The sequence below is a fragment of the Zootoca vivipara genome, chromosome 4 (genome assembly GCF_963506605.1).
Source record: "Zootoca vivipara chromosome 4, rZooViv1.1, whole genome shotgun sequence".
NCBI classification, from domain to species: Eukaryota; Metazoa; Chordata; class Lepidosauria; order Squamata; family Lacertidae; genus Zootoca; species Zootoca vivipara.
This window is the reverse complement of record NC_083279.1, coordinates 77,734,919-77,754,380: the sequence shown is the minus strand read 5'-3', so window position 1 is coordinate 77,754,380 and position 19,462 is coordinate 77,734,919. Positions and strand designations below refer to the sequence as shown.

Below are 19,462 nucleotides of genomic sequence, written 5' to 3'. Positions count from 1 at the left end.
AATCCGTTTCCCGCTATTCTCCCAAACGGAGAAAAATCCCGGAAATCCCCCGGATTTCCTACCTGCCAGGGAGCCTCCATTTTGGGTGCTGCTCTGCCCATGTGTGGGCACCGGAAATAGGGCAGAGCGGCACCGGAAGTCGCTTCTACACATGCCCGGTGGCCATCTTGGTGGTAGCCGCATGGTGGCGGCCGTCACCAAGATGGCCGCCGCCATGCAGCCACCACCAAGAAGGCCGCCGGGCATGCGTAGAAGCGACTTCGGGTGCCGCTCTGCCCTATTTTCAGTGCCCACACATGGTCAGAGCGGCCCCGGAAGTTGCTTCTACGCAACTTCCGGTGCCGCGCCGCTGCTGATCCCGCAATTTTCAGCGGGAGATTTGGCAGGTATGTATTGCAGGGGATTGGAATAGATGATCCTATGGGTCCCTTCCAACTCTATGATCTCTGCAATATTACAGTAAGGTAGTACAGTATGTTATGACCCTGACGTTGTGGCTAGCATACCCCTGCCATTGTAAGCACTGGCTTGCCCACTCAGCAAGTCTTAGGACTAGGCCATTAAATTTCCATTTGCAAGACAGCCTGAGTTCTCCACTTCAATGATCTCCTGCATTCAGGATGGACTGATTAAAAGGAACAACAATACTGAGTCCTGTGCATTCACCTAGAACAGTATCCACTTCTTTCATTCTACCAGGAGTAAAAGCATTAGCATTTTATCTTAGCTGGTGATGGGGCCTACTGCTGCATCCCTTACTCATAGCTTGTAGTAATCATTTAATTACTCACATGAATGGTTCTATTTAGGCACTTGCAAAATTAGCAAGTATAACCAAATGCCAGCCTCATGAGTGAGCTGACATTTGTACATAACCACTCATGTTGCTGTAGCAGCACTCTATGAAGGTTAGAATCCCCTGTTCCCAATGGAAAGAGCATCTTCTCTCACTCACTGATGTTGGCAGAGAGGCATTGCCCCAAATGGCCTTGTTAGCTGTCGTTATTCAGACACCCATATAATCAGGCAAACAAGTTACATGGCTCCAGCAAACCACTGCTGTGATAAGAGACAGCATGGAGCGAAAAAAACGAATCTCCAAGCAATCACTTTTTTAAAGCAAAACTGTTTGCTGTCACTCTCAGTTCCAGCAGCACTAAATTCAAAGCAGCCGGGCCCATCATGCTGCTCCATTTAATAAAGTCATATCATTTCATGGGTTTCTCAGGCACAATCCCTTAAGCATACAGGACATTTCTTATAGCTGAATTTGAATGACAATTTGTCTGATAGATGAGTTCATGTTCTGCAGCAATAGCATCTTGAAAGATCCTGGATTTGCATTATATGAGGTGTAAATTTGTTCTAGGTCCTTTATCTCCCCTTCTCCTTATACTAACTACTCCCTTATCATATGTCAGAAGAAAGAACCAGGTGGTTCTTCATTTGGAGCTAGAGGCTGCGAACATGCTATACCTTCAAAGCACACTTGAAGCTCATTTCCTTCAAAGAATTCTGGGCACTCTGTATCTCTAGGGGAGGTGGGAATAAACTAGAGTGCCCAGAGTCCTTTGAGGGAAAGAATGTGTTTTGAATATGCTTTAAAGGTATAGCCCATGTATTTGTATTTGTTTGTTTGTTTGCAGGGGGAAGGTTTGCAGGGGGAAGGCAGCCCTATATCATTTTAGTATTTTTTTTACATACTTTGAAATAATTATTATTACTGAAAAGGACAGCCCTATTTTCATCAGAGAAATGTTGTAGGGTATGGGGCAATCAGCATGAAGTTGTTGCCCCAGCTCTGATACCATTTAGGGTTGTGGCGTCCCTAGGCAAGAAAACAGCTTGCAAGACAAAAGTTACTCTGGAATAAACCTGATAGTGGGAAAGCAAACAGCCAGGAAGTAGGGCAAAACTTTTAAAGTGGAAGGACATTCATAAGAAGGTTAAAGCTGACTAGCCATTGTGGCTAGTAGCCATTGATAGCCTTGTTCTCCATTAACTTGTCCAATTCTCTTTTAAAGCCATCCCAGTTGGTGGCCCTCCTGTGGGAGTGAGTTCCATAGTTTAATGATGCACTGCGTGAAGAAGTATTTTCTTTTATTCTGTTGCTTTCCTCATCAGTGGGCTTATTTTATTCAGCTTATCTGAAATAAACACCGACATCTTCAATCTGGATTAAAAAGGAACACATTTTGCTTTCGGAATTAAGTTTGGCAAGGTTTTCCCTTTGTGGTTCAAGCCATTCGGTCCACTAAGGCTTTATCAGAGCTTTCCAACCGTCCCTATAATTTCCCTATAGCAGATTTGCTATATAGCAGAATAAATATTAACCTGGAAGGAAGGGGTCTCACTCTAGACTTGCATGTGATTTTCCACACTGAATATATTGAACTGTGTTGTCCAACAGAAGCAGTCTCCATCTAAATTTGCTTTGACAGTTATTTGGGGGCTGCCACACACACACACACACACACACACACACACACACACAATTCTAAAGGAACAAAGCCTTCTTTTCAGCATTTACATAGCATTTGATTAGGTGTGATGAGAGCACTGATTGCCCTCTGGAGTGCAAAGCTGAACTTGGTGATCAAAAGCATTAATGCCATAGATGATAATCGGTTGCTAAAGTGCTGTGCTGGAGAGGTGACTCTCAGCCTCAAAGGCAGCACAGGGCTCTCTCTCTCTCTCTCTCTCTCTCTCTCTCTCTCTCTCTCTATATATATATATACACATACATACATACACACACACACAGGTTTGGTCGGTTTGGAGGTATTTTGGATCAGTTCGAGAATAAAGAGCCTCTCTGTGATGATTTGGCTAAATAAGGGATTTCGACCGGGATCCTATAGCAAGGAGACTGTGAGCAATTGTGTTCCCTGTAGAGCCCCGTCATTAAAGATTCAGTGATGCTTTTAGGGGTGACTGGCGCTCCTGCCACCAGCTAAAGATTAATGACTTGTGTGTAGGATGGCTTAAACAGATGCTTTTGTTACCTAGGCAATACCCCAGCTGGATGGAATGTACTGTATCTTGCAAGCTCCGTCTGCTAGGCTGGTCCTGAGATAATGTCCCTTTCCATTCAATATAGTTGATTCTGCAAATTTTGGGACTTCAGGCTGATGCATTAGCAGAAGTGAGACCTTTCCTGACAAACTCAGCATCAATGGAAAAAAGTCCTCACATATTAGGTGCTTAGAAAGTTATTTCTGTTGCGGGTAAACCAAAGCAAGATTCTAAAATGGGCAAAGCCAACACAACCACAGGGGCCATGTTTTGGAATATACCTCCTACAAATTAATGGGAGTAGACGTATATATTATATGCTGTGATTCCATGGGCTTTCTGAAGAAAACCTGTCATATCAAGTAAAGTTCAGCTTCCTGAGTATCTCAGATTTCCTTATTTTAAAGCAAATCTCTAGCTCTCATGAATACAGGTATACTTGAAATCCACCAAAATCTTAGAACCCATAAGCATGGTCAAATAAGATATTCAGAGAATGGGACCAGGTCTTCAGTGCCCGGCGTAACTTGCTCCTTGCAACATTAAAATAAATTATACCAAGTATTTTTTACATTGCAAAAAAAAGTATGCAACACAAGAGAAATTATGAAAATACCCCAAACTTCCCTGATTTATACAAATCAAAGAATATTTTTAAAACCATTGCTGGTTTTATTGCTTTTTGCTTTGCAAGCTACTTTGTTTCATTTTTAAAATAGAAAACCTACTGTGCTCGGGTCCTACTTCCCGAGAAGAGAATGGAGAGCTAGATGGGACTTTGACCTAATACAGTAGGGCTCTTCTCCTATTCTATTCTACTGGATTAAGGCAGCAGTTTAATCAACTGTTCAGCTGTAAATGTCAGTTTGTTTCAATGATGCAAGAAATCCAGATGTTTGTGCTGTCACTGGAATACCAGGCCACAACAGAGGAGGCCTGCTTACAAAATCTGAAATGCTGCTTCCTTGTTGCAGAAACTCCTGCCTACAGCTTGCTATTAAAAAGCTGTTTGGGGTATTCAGCTTTAGTGATAAACAAAGACGAAGGCATTTAGTTCCATTCAGTTCTTGTGCCTTGCTCTAAGTCATAATTTTTCTTTGCATAACTTCCCTAACAATCATGAGATTCTTTGGCCCAAATCAAGTCACTAGACGAGTAGGCATGCCACTTACTACTAGAGGGGCAGTCATACTACAAGCAAAATTATTATTATTTCTATTTATATAGCCACCTATCAATAAATCAATACCTGGGTACTAAAATGCAACATACATTAGTAATTAAAAACATTTGAGGAAGAATAAAGAGGAGAAAAAAACTTCAGTGTATAGTGGCAGCATAAAATAGTTTGCAACCATTAACACTGGTAGGGCAGAAGGCAGGGAGACTAACTGTAGAGCCAATGATACGCAGAGCCAACTAATTATAGTTTTGTCCCCACCTGCCTCCCTGAAGAATTATACAAGTAGGAAATCACTGAAATTAAGGAGGAGGAACTGACAGGCAGCACCACCTGCTGGACTGGATGTAAATAAAAAGGCAGCCAGGTGGGGGTTGGCTGAGGGCAGCCTGTTCCCTATTTGGCCCAATGTAGCAGGCAGCACTAGCCTGAAGGTCCATCAGAGCTCAGATGATACATTTCATAAGTTAGGTTTCCTGATTTTAAAGACATTTCCTAGAAGAAAGTTCCATTGATGGAGTGGGGGTTGTTAATGCAGTTAATGGGTAACTCTTCACAAGTCAGCAGAGAGGACTCATTCACCACAATGCACCTGCAGGCATCTTGTGACTATCTTATGTGTTACTGGGCAGAGTTGGTGAGTAACTTTGTGTTTAAAAGGTCTCATGTTAGACCCTACTGTGTGGCTTGCGTTAGGAGATTGTAGGAATCCTTGAAGACTATCCGCTGGAGATGTGGATTCCAGTGAAGCCATTTTGAAAAAGTTCTCTGAGAAAGAAGTTGGAAAATTGCCAGACTTTCGACTCTAGCAGTTACAGGACTTTGCAAGCAACTCAGGCTAGGACATCTCTGTGGACTTTAACACAGTGAGGACTTTGAAGCAAAGAACACTCTCTGGGCTCAGAGAGAGAGAGAGATTACTTGTAACATCTATTACAGTATTTGCATGTATATATAGTGGTGTGTGTTGGTGTTGGCCTAGTATAGACAACTCTGCAAAAGTCTGCTTTCTGTGGTGAGCTTTTGGGATGCATACACCCAACACCCCATTATAATTTATCAAACTGCTCAATAAATTGAGTACTGTATTGGGTAGCTACAACACAGCCCATTTCAGAGGTTCACATTTCCTTTTACCAGCCTCGAAATGGGGAAAGGAAAGGGTTCAAAAAGCTCCAATGCTATGCTACTATAGAATCATAGAATTGTAGAGTTGGAAATGACCCTAAGGGTAATCTAGTCCAATCCTCTGCAATGCAAGAATCTCAACTAAAGCATCCAAGACCCTCCAACCTCTGCTTAAAAACCTCCAATTAAGGAGAGTCCACAACATCCGGAGAGAGACTGTCCCACTGTCCAACAGCTCTTACTGTCAGAAAGTTCTTCCTGACGTTTAGTCAGAATCTCCTTTATTGTAACTTGAAATCATTGGTTCGAGTCCTACCCTCCAGAGCAGGAGAAAACATAGCGAATGACAGACAGTATCCAACACCAGCACTGAAAATCATAGTTTGGATCCCGTCTTCCCGTCCTGGGAAGCCATTCTTCCCTCATTTCCTTCTGCTGCAGCCGAAGCCCAAGGTCACCGGAGGCCTCGAACCAGCAACACAGCTCCTTCCTTGCGCCATCGCCAAGTTCATGGTCTCCAACTTCGAGGGGACGAGGCAGCGACTGCCAGCGCGACGGTGCCTCCTTTGCGCCGGCAGAGGGCGCCGCGGCTCACGGTTTGGCCGCCGCAGTGGGAACGGCAGAGCGGGCTGAGAGTGGAGGCGCTCGGAGGCAGCGGGCGCCGCTGGGTGGCCGCTCCCTGCGCCGCGTATATAGCTCCGCATCCCTTTGCGCGCGGCTCCCCTTCTTTCCGGCGCTGTCATCAGGCGGGGCGGGGGAGCCGGAGCTGCGCGAGTGCTGTGGCTCGGAGTGCGAGGACTGGCGGGGTGGGGGGTGGGGAGGAGGCTCTTTGTCCTGCCAAGGGAGGAACAGGAGACAGCTCCTTCGTGGAACCAGGTAGGTCCCTTCTCCAGCATCCTTTCCTCCTCGCTTAACGCGCACACTTTGGGTACCAACCCGCCAGAGATGCTTGCTGCAGCATCCTTTCAGGGAGGTGATGCTCAGCAGCCGCGCGTTGGACTTAACAGCGGGGTGGGGTGCGGGCAGAGGACGGGGCGGCTTCGGGGGTCCCTGTGCCCAGTTGCGCGCGGGGCGGGGGGGGGCGGGAGATGTTGGGAAAGGCTGTGATGGGTCAGGTTCACTCGAAGGCTCTGGACGGTCTGCCGGCTTCCCTCGGATAAACCGCCCCCGCGGCAGCCTCTCAACATTATTTCCTCCTGCGCAAGTTTTTAAGCCTGCTGGCCCTCTTTTCCCTCCTTCTTCTCCCCAGTCACCTGCTTCTAACACGAGGAGGTGGCTTCAGGACTCCCAAGCCAAAGCGGCTGGTTCTCAGCATAGGACCCAAACAAGCCCTCTCCTCTCCCCATCACTCCCTCCCTCCCTCCCTCTCCAACATATACACTCCCGGGCAGGCAAAGACTAAATTAGCCGAATAGACACAACAACAGCAGCATCAGCAGCATCAAAACAACCTCACGCCTGGCTCTTTTTTTTCTTTTTCGGGCAGATTGACTCTGGCAGTGATCACCCATCCCCGACTCCGCTCCCCTTTCCCCGACAGCTGTTCAGATGGGATAGGAAAGAGGATGTGCCGTGCTTTCTTTCACGCCGGCATATTATCTGTTCACCCACCCCCCTGACCCCCAGTCTTAGGGGGCAAAAGAGACTCTCTCTCTCTCTCTCTCTCTCTCTCTCTCTCTCTCTCTCTCTCTCTCTCTCTCTCTCTCTCTCTCTCTCTCTCTCTCTCACACACACACACACACACACACACACACACACACCGTTCCCGGCAATAACAGGCAGCCTCTTCGGTATCTTCCTAGCAGGAGAACAAAAAGTGGTCGGTGGGCTCTGCCTCGTGGAAGCGCTGTGTTGTGTTCAGTTTCCTTCTTAGGCTGGACAGCCCCCTGCGCCCAACGATCCGCTTAGGCAGCGCGGAGGTGCTGGTAAATCCAACCACCATAGATGGTGGCATTGTCTGCGCAGGATACTTAACTTGAAGTGCTGCTGTCTATCTGAGCTGACTGGCAGAGGTAGCCAACGTGGTGCCCCCTCTATATGTTGGACCATCCAGCATGACTAATGGTCAGCGAAAATGGGAGTGGAATTCAGAAACATCTGGAGGGTTCCTGCTCTAAAGCTTTACCCCTGCCAATTATATACAGGACTACCTATGGCTGTAAATTGGTTTATGATATTTAATGCAGTCTATTGTTGACATGGGTCACTATTCCCATTTTTGATGGAGAACTGCAGTTGAGTGCATTAGCCACGTGATGAAATAGATGCTTAATAGGTGACATTTTTTGAGAGAGAGTGACAGAGAGAATAATCTATTGTATAGGAAAATGTATTTATCCTGCAGTGATGTAGAATTCCCTGTGCACATTCTACCTTATTCATATGAACTCAGTAGATGGCTTAGGCAAGCGACTATCTCTGGCTTCAGCATTCAACTCCATCTGCCATATGGGGCGGGGGATGCTAATATGCCCTGACCTATCTTAAAGGGTTGTTGTCAGGATTACTGAGATGATGTCACACAAAACGCTTTGAATACTTAAGTGCTATATAAATGCTAATTATTATGATTGAAAATGCTGGAAAGATGAAAATACCTGATAACTACCTGTGAGTATTCTACCCTGCTGCCACCCCCATTGTGGGAGCCACAGATTGGGACAGCTGCTCCATGCAGCTGCTGCCCAGTCTTGGGAAGGGAAAGAATAAATTGTGCTCTTCATTCTTTACACACACTTTTTAAAGAGGGGGAAATGCATGGGGATTATCTCAGTGTAAGAATGATCTAATATATGAGAGCAGTCCATGGAACACAGAAGTCTAAAACGGCAATCCCACAAACTCTTACCTGAGATTCCCATTGAATTCAGTGGTAATTACCTCTGAGTAGATCAGCATAGGATTGCATTGTGTAACTCTCTCGCCACTAGACTACATCGTCTTCATTTTCGAGAGTATTGCTGCCACTAATGTAATCTTGAAAACAACTCTGCTCAGTAGTTATTAGCATTTAATGGGTGTGGAATTGAGATGGGGAGATAGCAACTGGCTGAGGGCTAAAACAGGACTTAATTCCAAGTCTCTCAACTTCAATTTAAGGTAGAATCCCCTAAATAAAATGTTTTAAGAACTGTTTGTTTTTGTTCCCTTAAACTTAAACTTTGTTCAGGGGTATGAAGCTGGCTGGCCATAGAGGCAGGGTTTCTGTTGTTTTGAAACCTCAATTGGTAATATTTCTAAAGGCTAGGTGTGTGTGTGTGTGTGTGTGTGTGTGTGTGTGTGTGTGTGTGTACACATCACCCCACTTGATTTCTCTTGAGAAATTTCATGCTTCAGAAGAAGCTGGAGCTGATGAGTAGAGCATACATTTTGCATGTTCATGGCCCTCAATTTCAATGTCAGGCATCTCCAGGTAGGGCTAGGAGAGAACCCTGCCTCAAACCCTGGAGAGCTGCTGCCTGTCAGAGTAGACAGAACTCAGCTAGATGGACCATTGATCTGATTCCATATAAGTTAGCTTTGTACATTCCTTGATTACTGTATGCAGGGGCTGGCAGCTGAATATGTGAATGAATGCCATGAGTACAATTGTGTTGGATGCTAAGAGCTGCCTGTGGAATTTGAAAGCATACCTGCAAAAGTAGATAAATAGGTATAATAATAATAATAATAATTTATTATTTATACCCCGCCCATCTGGCCGGGTTCCCCCAGCCACTCTGGGCGGCTTCCAAAAAAAACAGAAATTCTAAAATACAGAAATCCATCAAACATTAAAAGCTTCCCTAAACAGGGCTGCCTTGAGATGCCTTCTAAAGGTCTGGTAATTGTTCTCTTTGACCTCTAGTGGGAGGGCATTCCACAGGGTGGGTGCCACTACCGAGAAGGCCCTCTGCCTGGTTCCCTGTAACTTGGCTTCTCGTAATGAGGGAACCGCCAGAAGGCCCTCGGAGCTGGACCTCAGTGTCCGGGCAGAACGATGGGGGTGGAGACGCTCCTTCAGGTATACCGGACCGAGGCCGTTTAGGGCTTTAAAGGTCAACACCAACACTTTGAATTGTGCTCGGAAACGTACTGGGAGCCAATGTAGGTCTTTTAGGACCGGTGTTATGTGATCTCGGCGACCGCTCCCATTCACCAGTCTAGCTGCCGCATTCTGGATTAGCTGTAGTTTCCGGGTCACCTTCAAAGGTAGCCCCACGTAGAGCGCATTGCAGTAGTCCAAGCGAGAGATAACTAGAGCATGCACCACTCTGGAGAGACAGTCAGTGGGCAGGTAGGGACTCAGCCTGCGTACCAGATGGAGCTGATAAACAGCTGCCCTGGACACGGAGTTGACCTGTGCCTCCATGGACAGCTGTGAGTCTAAAATGACTCCCAGGCTGCGCACCTGGTCTTTCAGGGGCACAGTTACCCCATTCAGGACCAGGGAGTCCTCCACACCCGCCCGCCTCCTGTCCCCCACAAACAGTACTTCTGTCTTGTCAGGATTCAATCTCAATCTGTTAGCCGCCATCCATCCTCCAACCGCCTCCAAGCACTCTCAAGGTACCACTGCAGTGGGAAGATAAGTGGCATTTCTGTGTCCTGTTGCTCCAGAAGTAGTTTAGTCATGCTGGCCACATGACCCGGAAAGCTGTCTGTGGACAAACGCCGGCTCCCTCTGCCTGAAGCGAGATGAGCACCGCAACCCCATAGTCACCTTTGACTGGACTTAACCATTCAGGGTTCCTTTATGTTACCTTACCCTATTAGATGGTACATGCAAGCTATCGGTAGATGTTAAAATGAGCCAACCCTGATATGGAAATGATTCCAATCATTGCCACACATGGCATGCTTTTAATATCCCATATGCTATTTGTTTGTGGAGTTGTGAGGTTGTCTAGGCTTTGCACAGTCTCTCACATGAACATGTAATGTGTTAGCTGTATTCAGAGGGGTTGTGGTCCAGCTTTGCAGGGGGAGTTGAAGACCCACTGGGATAGCTCAGTTGGTAGAGTATGAGACTCCTAATCTCAGGGCCATGGGTTCAAGCCCCACGTTGGGCGAAAGATTCCTGCATTGCAGGGGGTTGGACCAGATGATCCTTGTGGTCCCTCCCAACTCTACAATCCTATGGTTCTGCTATTTGTGCAGCAGGGTCCCTGTCTCTGGAATCCTAGAGCCACCCAATCAGCATGAAAGGGGAGCTTTTTAGACACTTCTCACCCTTTATGCTGGGTGGAGCCAACGAACATGAAATTAGGTAAGTCAGCCATTGAGGATTGGCTGCTAGGGTCACTCTAGAGAAGGTATGTGGGAGAAACACTGAGGAAGAGTTGTTTTGTATCTCCAAAGTTAATCATTTTGCCACTCTGAAAATGCTAGGTGCTTCAATTTCAGGAGAATGGTGTGCCAGTTCTGTTACATACAATGGAATTTCAAGGAAAACTCAATTTAAGGCAGTCCAAAAGAAGACATTGGAGCGCTCCAAATCATTTGTCCACATACATGCACAGAAAATAGATCTAGCTGAAAGGCAGCACACTGAGACCTGCATTTATTGTTGCAATGCATCCTTAATTATTATTATTGTTGTACTATCTTAGATGATCCTCATGGCCCTTTCCAACTCTACAATTCTATGCTCAATTTGCTTCAATGTAAATATGCAAACCTTTTACTGGTACCATATTGTTTATAAAACCAGGCAATTAGCAACTTTTATGACTGGAAGCAAAATCTACAGCTTTAAGGGGGGGATTACATTTATACCCCACCCTTTTCTCCAGGATGCTCAAGGTGCCATACATGGTTGTCCCCCTCCTCATCTAAACCCTGCAACATCCCTGTGAGATAGGTTAGACGGAGGGGCAGTGTGACTGGCCCAGAATTGATTAATTAATTTTATATACCATCCTTCATCCAAGTGATCACAGGGTGGCTTACAACATAAAACACAAAATATGCCCTATAATAGTAGTAAAAGGGTGTGGGAAAGGCAATACCACCCTGCTTTAAAAGGATACAGATTAACAGTTAGGTTCCTGGATAAAGAGGAATGTTTTTGCCTGGTGCCTAAATATACAGTATGTATTGAAGGTGTCAGGTGAGCTTCCCCGAGGAGAGCATTCCAGAAATGAGGAGCCACCACAGAAAAGGTCCTTTCTCGTGTTGCCATCCTCTGGGGCTCCATTGAGGAGACACTTTGACCACTGCACCACACTGTCTAGGGAATAAGTCCCATAGAGCACAATGGAACACGCTTAGATGAAATCATATGTAGGCTTGCACTGAAGTTGGCAATGCTCAGAGTCAGAGCTCTGGTGATAAGGGAGATCTGGTCTCTCTCTGTCTTTGTCTCTCTCAACTCACTGCTGCTGGATCCTTCAATGCACTGGCCCAACTGATGTCAGAGCTCTAGGGATGGAAGAGGTCATGTTGAGGATCTGCTGGGGGAGGATCAGGAAGATACTTGGATCTGAAAGATCCAAAGCCATCCTGGTTCCCAAACTGGGGAGAAATATAGGTGACCCCAGGAGCTCATTGATATCTCTCCCTTGAATTTTCCACGCATTGTTCCCAATAGGAAGAAAATGGCTAGTGAATAAATATGGAGGGATGCAAGACTGTTACTCCACTCTCACTTCAGCTTAAGCTCAGCAGGGCACTGGAAATGGCAACCGAACCCCCTTCAGATTCCTACCACCACCTTTGCTTGAGGGTTGCAGCCTAACATAGCCACCCTGCTGTGATTCTTCCTTGTGGATGATTCAGATAGAATCTGTCCTAGCACATGTGACAGAGTAATAAACAGGGGCTTTAAAGTACCTGCAGATCACAGTTCTCCTCTCACCAGTGAAAGGGGAAGCATCTTGTCCTCGATTATGTGCTTCTAAGTTAGATGTGTGCTATGGTCCATGGGGTCACAAAGAGTCGGACACGACTAAACGACTCAACAACAACAACAAAGTTAGATGTTATGCATCACTTCTGGGGTGGTATGAACTTCAGCACTTGAAACTGAACACCCCTTGGTTGTTTTACTTAGTTTTCATTATAGAGGCTATAGCGCCCTAATTAATAAACTGAAGTGTGTATGTGTGTGAGAGAGTGTAAAACAAGATTGTAGCACAATATTATTGTAATTTTTTAATATCACAGAAAATAATTAACAGGGAAAACGTTGCAAGCTGAATCTTAGATCATGCATTGATCAAAGTAGCAGTGGATCAAATTGGAGCAGTGCAAGCTCACAGACTACTAATTACATGGCAGCAAAGTTAAAGTCCTTGTTCGAGCAGTTCCCTTTGAAGTCAGGAAGGGGAACATGATGTTTAAGAAACGGAAGCCTCGGGGTCCCTATTCTTAAGTGTCTCTCTGAACTGGATCCTTAGTGTGAAACCTACGGGAGGGCAAAGGCGCCTTTAAACCTCCTTCATGAATCTCTCATTATGGCAATGGCCAAGAGCTGGATCATTTCTACATGAATGAGGGCAGACTTAGATTATAATTTCCACCCAGGCAGTTACAACACAAGAACTTGACAAGTGCAAGACCAGCCAGTTTTGAATGCTCAGCATTTATTTGTGTGTGCGTGCTAGCATCACAGCAAATACACTTTCTTTTTGCTCAATCCATTATGCAATAGCTTTTCTTGTCTCCAGAATCTGAGGCAAGCTATGAGCCAGATATTGCGTAACAAATCAAAGCAGCTTCCTCTGAACCCAGGGGATGTTTTGGCAGCTAGGAGCAGCAGGAGCCTAGAGATGCAGGGCAGGCTGGGGAGGGAAGTTCACAGGGGAGCTACAAAGCAGACCCAGCAGACTGTCCTGGCAGGAGGGAAGTGCTGGCTGGGTGCAGTTTGTCTTGGTGGAATGAAGCGCAGCGGAAGACTGGTGTGGCCATCTACACCTTGCCAGAAAAGAGGGAATGCATCACATAAAAAGGAGGGGGGGGGAGAGGACGCAGACTCGCATAAGATTGGCAGGTGGCAAATTATTTATATTTTTACAATCCCTTTTAATTGAAACTTTTCAACATACAGTATAATAAAAAACAAATCAAACTAATCTAAATATAAGAAAAAAGCAACAACGAAAAGAGATAAAGAAAGAAAAAGGGGCCCTCTCCCAAAGGTAGATCTTACCCCTTGTCTCACACAGAAGAGCGTGGACTCCCCTCTCCAGCTCTCACCTGGGAGCTTCCCTTTCTTCTCCCAGCCTCCCACTCCATCCAGTTCCCCATCCCTGTCCTAAGGGTACCATTCTTTGCTTAGGGTTTAGTTGTATTTAGGTTTGTTTAGGTCGTGAGGGTGGGGAGCTTGGCTGTAACTTTGTGGTGGGACCATAGCTCAGTTGAAGAGCCTATTGCAGGGGTGGCCAACTCCCAAGAGACTCTGATCTACTCACAGAGTTAAAAACTGGGAGTGATCTACCCCCTTTTGGGGGGTTTAGGTCAAAGCTCTTGAGTTTTTTTTAAGGAATGGAAGCCCTGTTTTGGGGGGTTTAGGTCAAACTTGTAGAGCTTCTTTTAGGAGGGAGGGAGGCCCATTTTTGTTTAGGGCTTCAGGTCATAGTTCAGCTTTTTTTTAGGGAGGAGGAAAATTTTGGGTGAGTTTTTTTTAGGGGTGCCAGTGATCTAGCAGTGATCTACCACAGACATCCAGTGATCTACTGGTAGATCACAATCTACCTGTTGGACGTGCCTGGCCTATTGCATACAGAAGGTCCCAGGTTCAGTCCCTAGCATCTCCAGTTAACAGGATCTGATACAAAGTGGTGACAAAGAAATGTGCCTGAGATCTTGGAGAGCTGCTGCCATTCAGAGTAGGCAATGCTGAGCCACATGGACAGATCATATGACCTCTCTTTCCTAGGGTTCTCTGTGGAGAGAATAGCCACACAGTCCTCAAAGCCATCCCTTTAAAAATGGACAAACGTGCATTCTAGTGCAGGAGAAAGGGAACCCAGAGCCCCTAATCAATTAAAGTCAAAATGGCATAGCATAGCCTCTGTTCAGTAATTTAAAATATATGCCTGGTGGGATGCTTCTGTGCTGGAACTGTATAATGAGAGCAGAGAGCACACTGTCTCCACAGACATGTTCATGAAAATAAATACATCAGAATTCAAAAGGGAGATGCATTATAGGACAGAGTGCCCAGCAATACATAGCCTACTTAGTATTTCACTCTCAGTTTAACATTTGCAACCACGAGCCTGAGAGCACTTGCCTGACCACCTTACATTGTGATACTAGGATATATTCATTATTATTATTTACTGCATTTATACCCAAATTTTCTCCCATCCAGAACTCAGTGTAGCTCCCAGGAAGTTTCCTTCCCACCCAGCATTATCCAGATCCTGACCTAGTGGTACGTCATCATCATCATGTCATAGAATCGTAGAATTGTAAAGTTGGAAAGAATCCCAGGGGTCATCTAGTTCAGGCATAGGCAAACTCGGCCCTCCAGATGTTTTGCGACTACAATTCCCATCATCCCTGACCACTGGTCCTGTTGTTGTTGTTGTTGTTTAGTCGTTTAGTCGTGTCCGACTCTTCGTGACCCCATGGACCAGAGCACGCCAAGCACTCCTGTCTTGCACCGCCTCCCGCAGTTTGGTCAGACTCATGTTGGTAGCTTCGAGAACACTGTCCAACCATCTTGTCCTCTGTCGTCCCCTTCTCCTTGTGCCCTCAATCTTTCCCAACATCAGGGTTTTTTCCAGGGAGTCTTCTCTTCTCATGACGTGGCCAAAGTATTGGAGCCTCAGCTTCACGATCTGTCCTTCCAGTGAGCACTCAGGACTGATTTCCTTCAGAATTGATAGGTTTGATCTTCTTGCAGTCCATGGGACTCTCAAGAGTCTCCTCCAGCACCACAATTCAAAAGCATTGACTAACTAACTGGTCCTGTTAGTTAGGGATAATTGGAGTTGTAGTCCAAAAACAGCTGGAGAACCAAGTAGTTTTGGAAATACTATGCCTATGCCAGATCTAGTTCATCCCCCTGCAATGCAGGAATCTCAACCCTGAAAACGCCCTTAGGGCAGGGTTATCTAATGTGGTGCCCTCTAGCTCTTTTGGACTCCAACTCACATCAGCCTCAGCCTACATAGGCTCTACTCAGAGAGTGATGGGAGTTGCAGCCCACAACACCTGCTATCCTTGGCTTAGGGGCCCAGAGACATAGGGACATAGGAAGCTGCCTTATACTAGGTCAGACAATCAGTCAAACTCAGTATCGCCTACATTGACTGGCAACAGCTCTCTGGGGTTTTCAGACAAGGACTTTCCCCCAGTCCTACCTAGAGATGCTTAGGGGACCTAAGGACACTATGTCAGTTTCGTAGAGGATAAGTCTATCAATGCCTGCTAGTCATAATGGCTTTATGTGCTATTTCCAATAGGAGGTGCTTTGTTCTGTTCTACCTCCATTGGTGGAGGGAGTATGAATCCGAATACCAGTTTCTGGGGAGAGTGCTGATCGGAACATGATTGCTTGTTGAAAAGGTAGCCGAGTGCAGACTTCCCTGTTTGGGAATATCCTGCAAGACAAAATTAGCATCTTGGTCTTTCCCCAAAGTCCTCGATTCAAGGCAGAACAGTGAATGTCTAGGATGTGGCAGGTTCAAGAGTGCCCTCTTGCTTTCCTTAGGCTGTCGTGCATTGTTTTGTAAGACATGTGTTTGTTGTGGGCCAAAAGCTTATCAGCAATATATGCTTTCCGTTCAGAGAATGTCATTCCCACAGTGCCAATTGATTTGTGTTGCAGACAGAGAGAGACTGGTACTGCTGCATGTAATTAGAACTCGCCTGCAACATCATCACCAAAAAGAGATGATAGGAGAAAAATAGTGTCATTTTTAAAAATGTATTGGGTCATAGCACTCTCGTCATACAAGGATTTGGGTCAAGAGTTTAGTACTACTTCTGTATCTTTGTGTAATTAGCTGATAAAACGACCAAATGATTAATGGCTTTTTTGCTGCTGTTGCAGCTAAGGACAGATACTACAAACAGACATGTGATAACACTGTAACAGTCAATCCACTTAATTATTGCTGGATTACAGTAGAAATCCTATCGATGTACTGATGAGACTCACATTAGGCTCAACAAATTAAGCATGGTGATAATTATGCATGAAATATTACAATGAAATGATAAGGGTCTGGGTTGTGATTCCAAAGTATTGCTGATATTGTTAGTTACTCAAAAGCAGGGCTTGCTTGCTTCTCCCCCCACCTCTTTCTAAACCATGGATGTTTGTTCAGGTAGTGTTGACTGCAGTGCTGAAAATGTCAATTATTTAATAGTTCAATAACATTCTGTATTGTGTTGTTGCTGGTGGCTGTGCAGAAAGCTTCAGTGTCTGCAGAATGCATTTCATATTGCTCTTGCAAGCTGAAAGGTAGAACAGTTTGTTGAGAATTAATACGGTCTATTATTCTTTTGGAGATTCTCATGCGTGGTTGCATGTAGTCTCTTGATTTGCAGGGCAGATCTGACTGGAATGCTAGTCCAGCACTGGCATTTGAAGAGGAATAAATAGAACATGACACCTAACCTGCTCCCCTTTCTAAAACCAATTTTGATAGGCGTTGGGGTGTCCTGCTTTACAAAGGACAATGCTCTATTTGAAGGGCTGTAATAGGACAGACCTTTATTTGAAGGAGTCCTCTATCTAAAGACCTATCCATTTTAAACCAAAATAACCACAAGAAGGGAGAGCAAGAGGGGTCTTAGCATTGCTTATCAAGAGGTAGCGCCTGGATAGCAGGAAAACAGAACACCTGGTCATCATATTCCTCATGGTGAGGTGCATTGTAGTTGTTGTTTTTAAAGCATAGTAATGAGTTCTAAATTAGCATCTATACATGTGCACTAGCATATGAAAAAGTATGCAAATCTGTGCTTCATTTGCTCACTTTTTTGGTGGTGCCCAAGTGGTCACCCTGGTCTTACTACAATCACAGATTTGTCTCCTTAGGCCAGCAATGTATTTTTTAAATGGAAAGGTTCCCTGGTTAGAATACAGGCAGCTGCTCTGTAACAGGTTAGCCTCCCATTTTACAGCTTGGATGCCCACCTGAAAGAATAATGCTTATCAGTGCTTGTATCTCTCTGGGGGAACTCAATATATGGTCCATGGGCTGAAACCCAGTAGCTGAGACCATCCCTTCAGTCTCTTAAGTCCTCCTAATGGGATTTTTGTTCTATGGGAGAACTTTTCTGGATGCATCCTCCTTGATCTTTGGGTCAGACTGGTAGTTTCAGGTTTCCATAGGTCTTCCAGGCTAGAAGGCACAGATTAGAACAGGATGACCACGTGGCCCGTTTCCCTGCTCAGTCACCTGCCCAGGTGCTATCACTTGTTAAGCAACGCTGAGATCCCTCTCATTTGCCCATTCTTCATCAGGATTTTGGAAAGGCACTTGGGTGCTGTAGGTTCAAATCAAGTAGTGATCAGCAGGGTGGTGTTGTTCACCTGGATCCCTGATGTTACTAGTGGTTACCCAGAGAGGTGAGGTGGCAGAGAGCTCAGTGTGGCATGGGCACAGTAGTGGAACCAGTCTAATGTGCCTGCTTGTGTCTGGGCACTATACCAAGCTCCTTTCTCTGTGTTGGTAATCAGCAGCGATGCTGCTGGGAACATAGCTGCCAAGTTCTCCCTTTTTTTAAGGGAAATTCCCTCATGCTGAATAGGCTTCCTTGCAAGAAAAGGGAAAACTTGGCAGCTATGGCTGGGAAGCCAAGTGAGCAATGATGCCCTGCCTACAACATCCCACCACTACTGTTCAAATCCCAGTTCCTTCCGTACCAGATTGAATCCTACCCAATAGAATAAGTGGTTCAAAAATGGCTTGAAAGTGAAATGGGTGCATCCCTTTGCACCTTAAAAGTGTTACAATAATTTTAATAATAATAATAATAATTTATTATTTATACCCTGCCCAACTGACTGAGTTTCCCCAGCCACTCTGGGCGGCTCTCAACAAAATAAAGTATTAAAAACACAATAAAACATCAAACATTCAAAACTTCCCTAAACAGGGCTGCCTTCAGATGTCTTCTAAAAGTCAGATAGTTGTTTATTTCCTTGACATCTGATGGGAGGGCATTCCACAGGGCGGGTGCCACTACCGAGAAGGCCCTCTGCCTGGTTCCCTGCAACCTCACTTCTCGCAGTGAGGGAATTGCAAGAATGCCCTTGGAGCTGGACCTCAGTGGGGGTGAACAATGGGGGTGGAGACACTCCTTCAGGTATATTGGGCTGTGGCTGTTTAGGGCTTTAAAGGTCATGTAAACAATAGGTTGCCAATCCTTTGACCAACTTTAAAAAGCCTGCTTTTAGGCTACCGGTACCTCTCTCTGTAAGCAAGCCAGCATTGCAGATTCTCCGTAGGATTCTATATTTTCAGACAAGATTCAGGGCTGTGATGTTATAAGTTGTTCTGGAAAGGAGTATTTCCCCAGATTAGAAAGTCACATCTGACCTTGGCAGAGATGATGCATAATGCATGAGAACATTTTGAGTCTATTTTTCCACAATTAATCATGAATAAACCAATTCCATGGTGGGACCAAAAAGAAAGAAAGGATGTCAGATTGAATTTGTTTGCAAATGCATTGGCTTCATGTTGTTCGCATGATTTGTGTGTCAGCTTAAAGGAAAAAAAATATTTGCCAGTATTTATCTCTGCATTTAAAAGTGAAATGTGCATAGAAAATTGATCCTCTTTTAGGACCTGTTAATTGATTAGTATAATCTGCCTTTTCCCTGCAGTTTGTGGGCATGCTTCCTATCCCCATTCTTCTCTGATCTGTCTGTATTTCATTTAAAGCCTGTCTTTTCCTCCACATGAAGCTTCAGATCTCTCACACACCTTCAATAACACTCTCATCCCCCAGTCATCTTCCTTAATATTGCTCAGGAACAATTTCAAAGATCACTCTCTTTCACAATTGCAAAGGAGGATGAATCAAAAACACTTCCTACCGATATTCCTGGTCAGTTGAACAAATACTTCAGCGAAATCATTCTGCCCCCCGCCCCCCCCCCCCGCTGTATCCCAACCAGAGATGAGATTTGTATCTTACAACTTCAACTACTTATTTGAGTAAGACAGAATTGTTATTTTGCAGGCC

At 45.2% G+C, this 19,462-nt stretch overlaps 1 non-coding gene across 1 annotated transcript; it reads left to right on the top strand.

Annotated features, from left to right (window-relative positions):
* Positions 1 to 10,297: 10,297 nt before the first annotated feature.
* TRNAR-CCU (transfer RNA arginine (anticodon CCU)) lies at positions 10,298 to 10,374 on the top strand. The gene has a single exon. It is a non-coding gene; the product is annotated as a tRNA-Arg (tRNA).
* Positions 10,375 to 19,462: the final 9,088 nt, after the last annotated feature.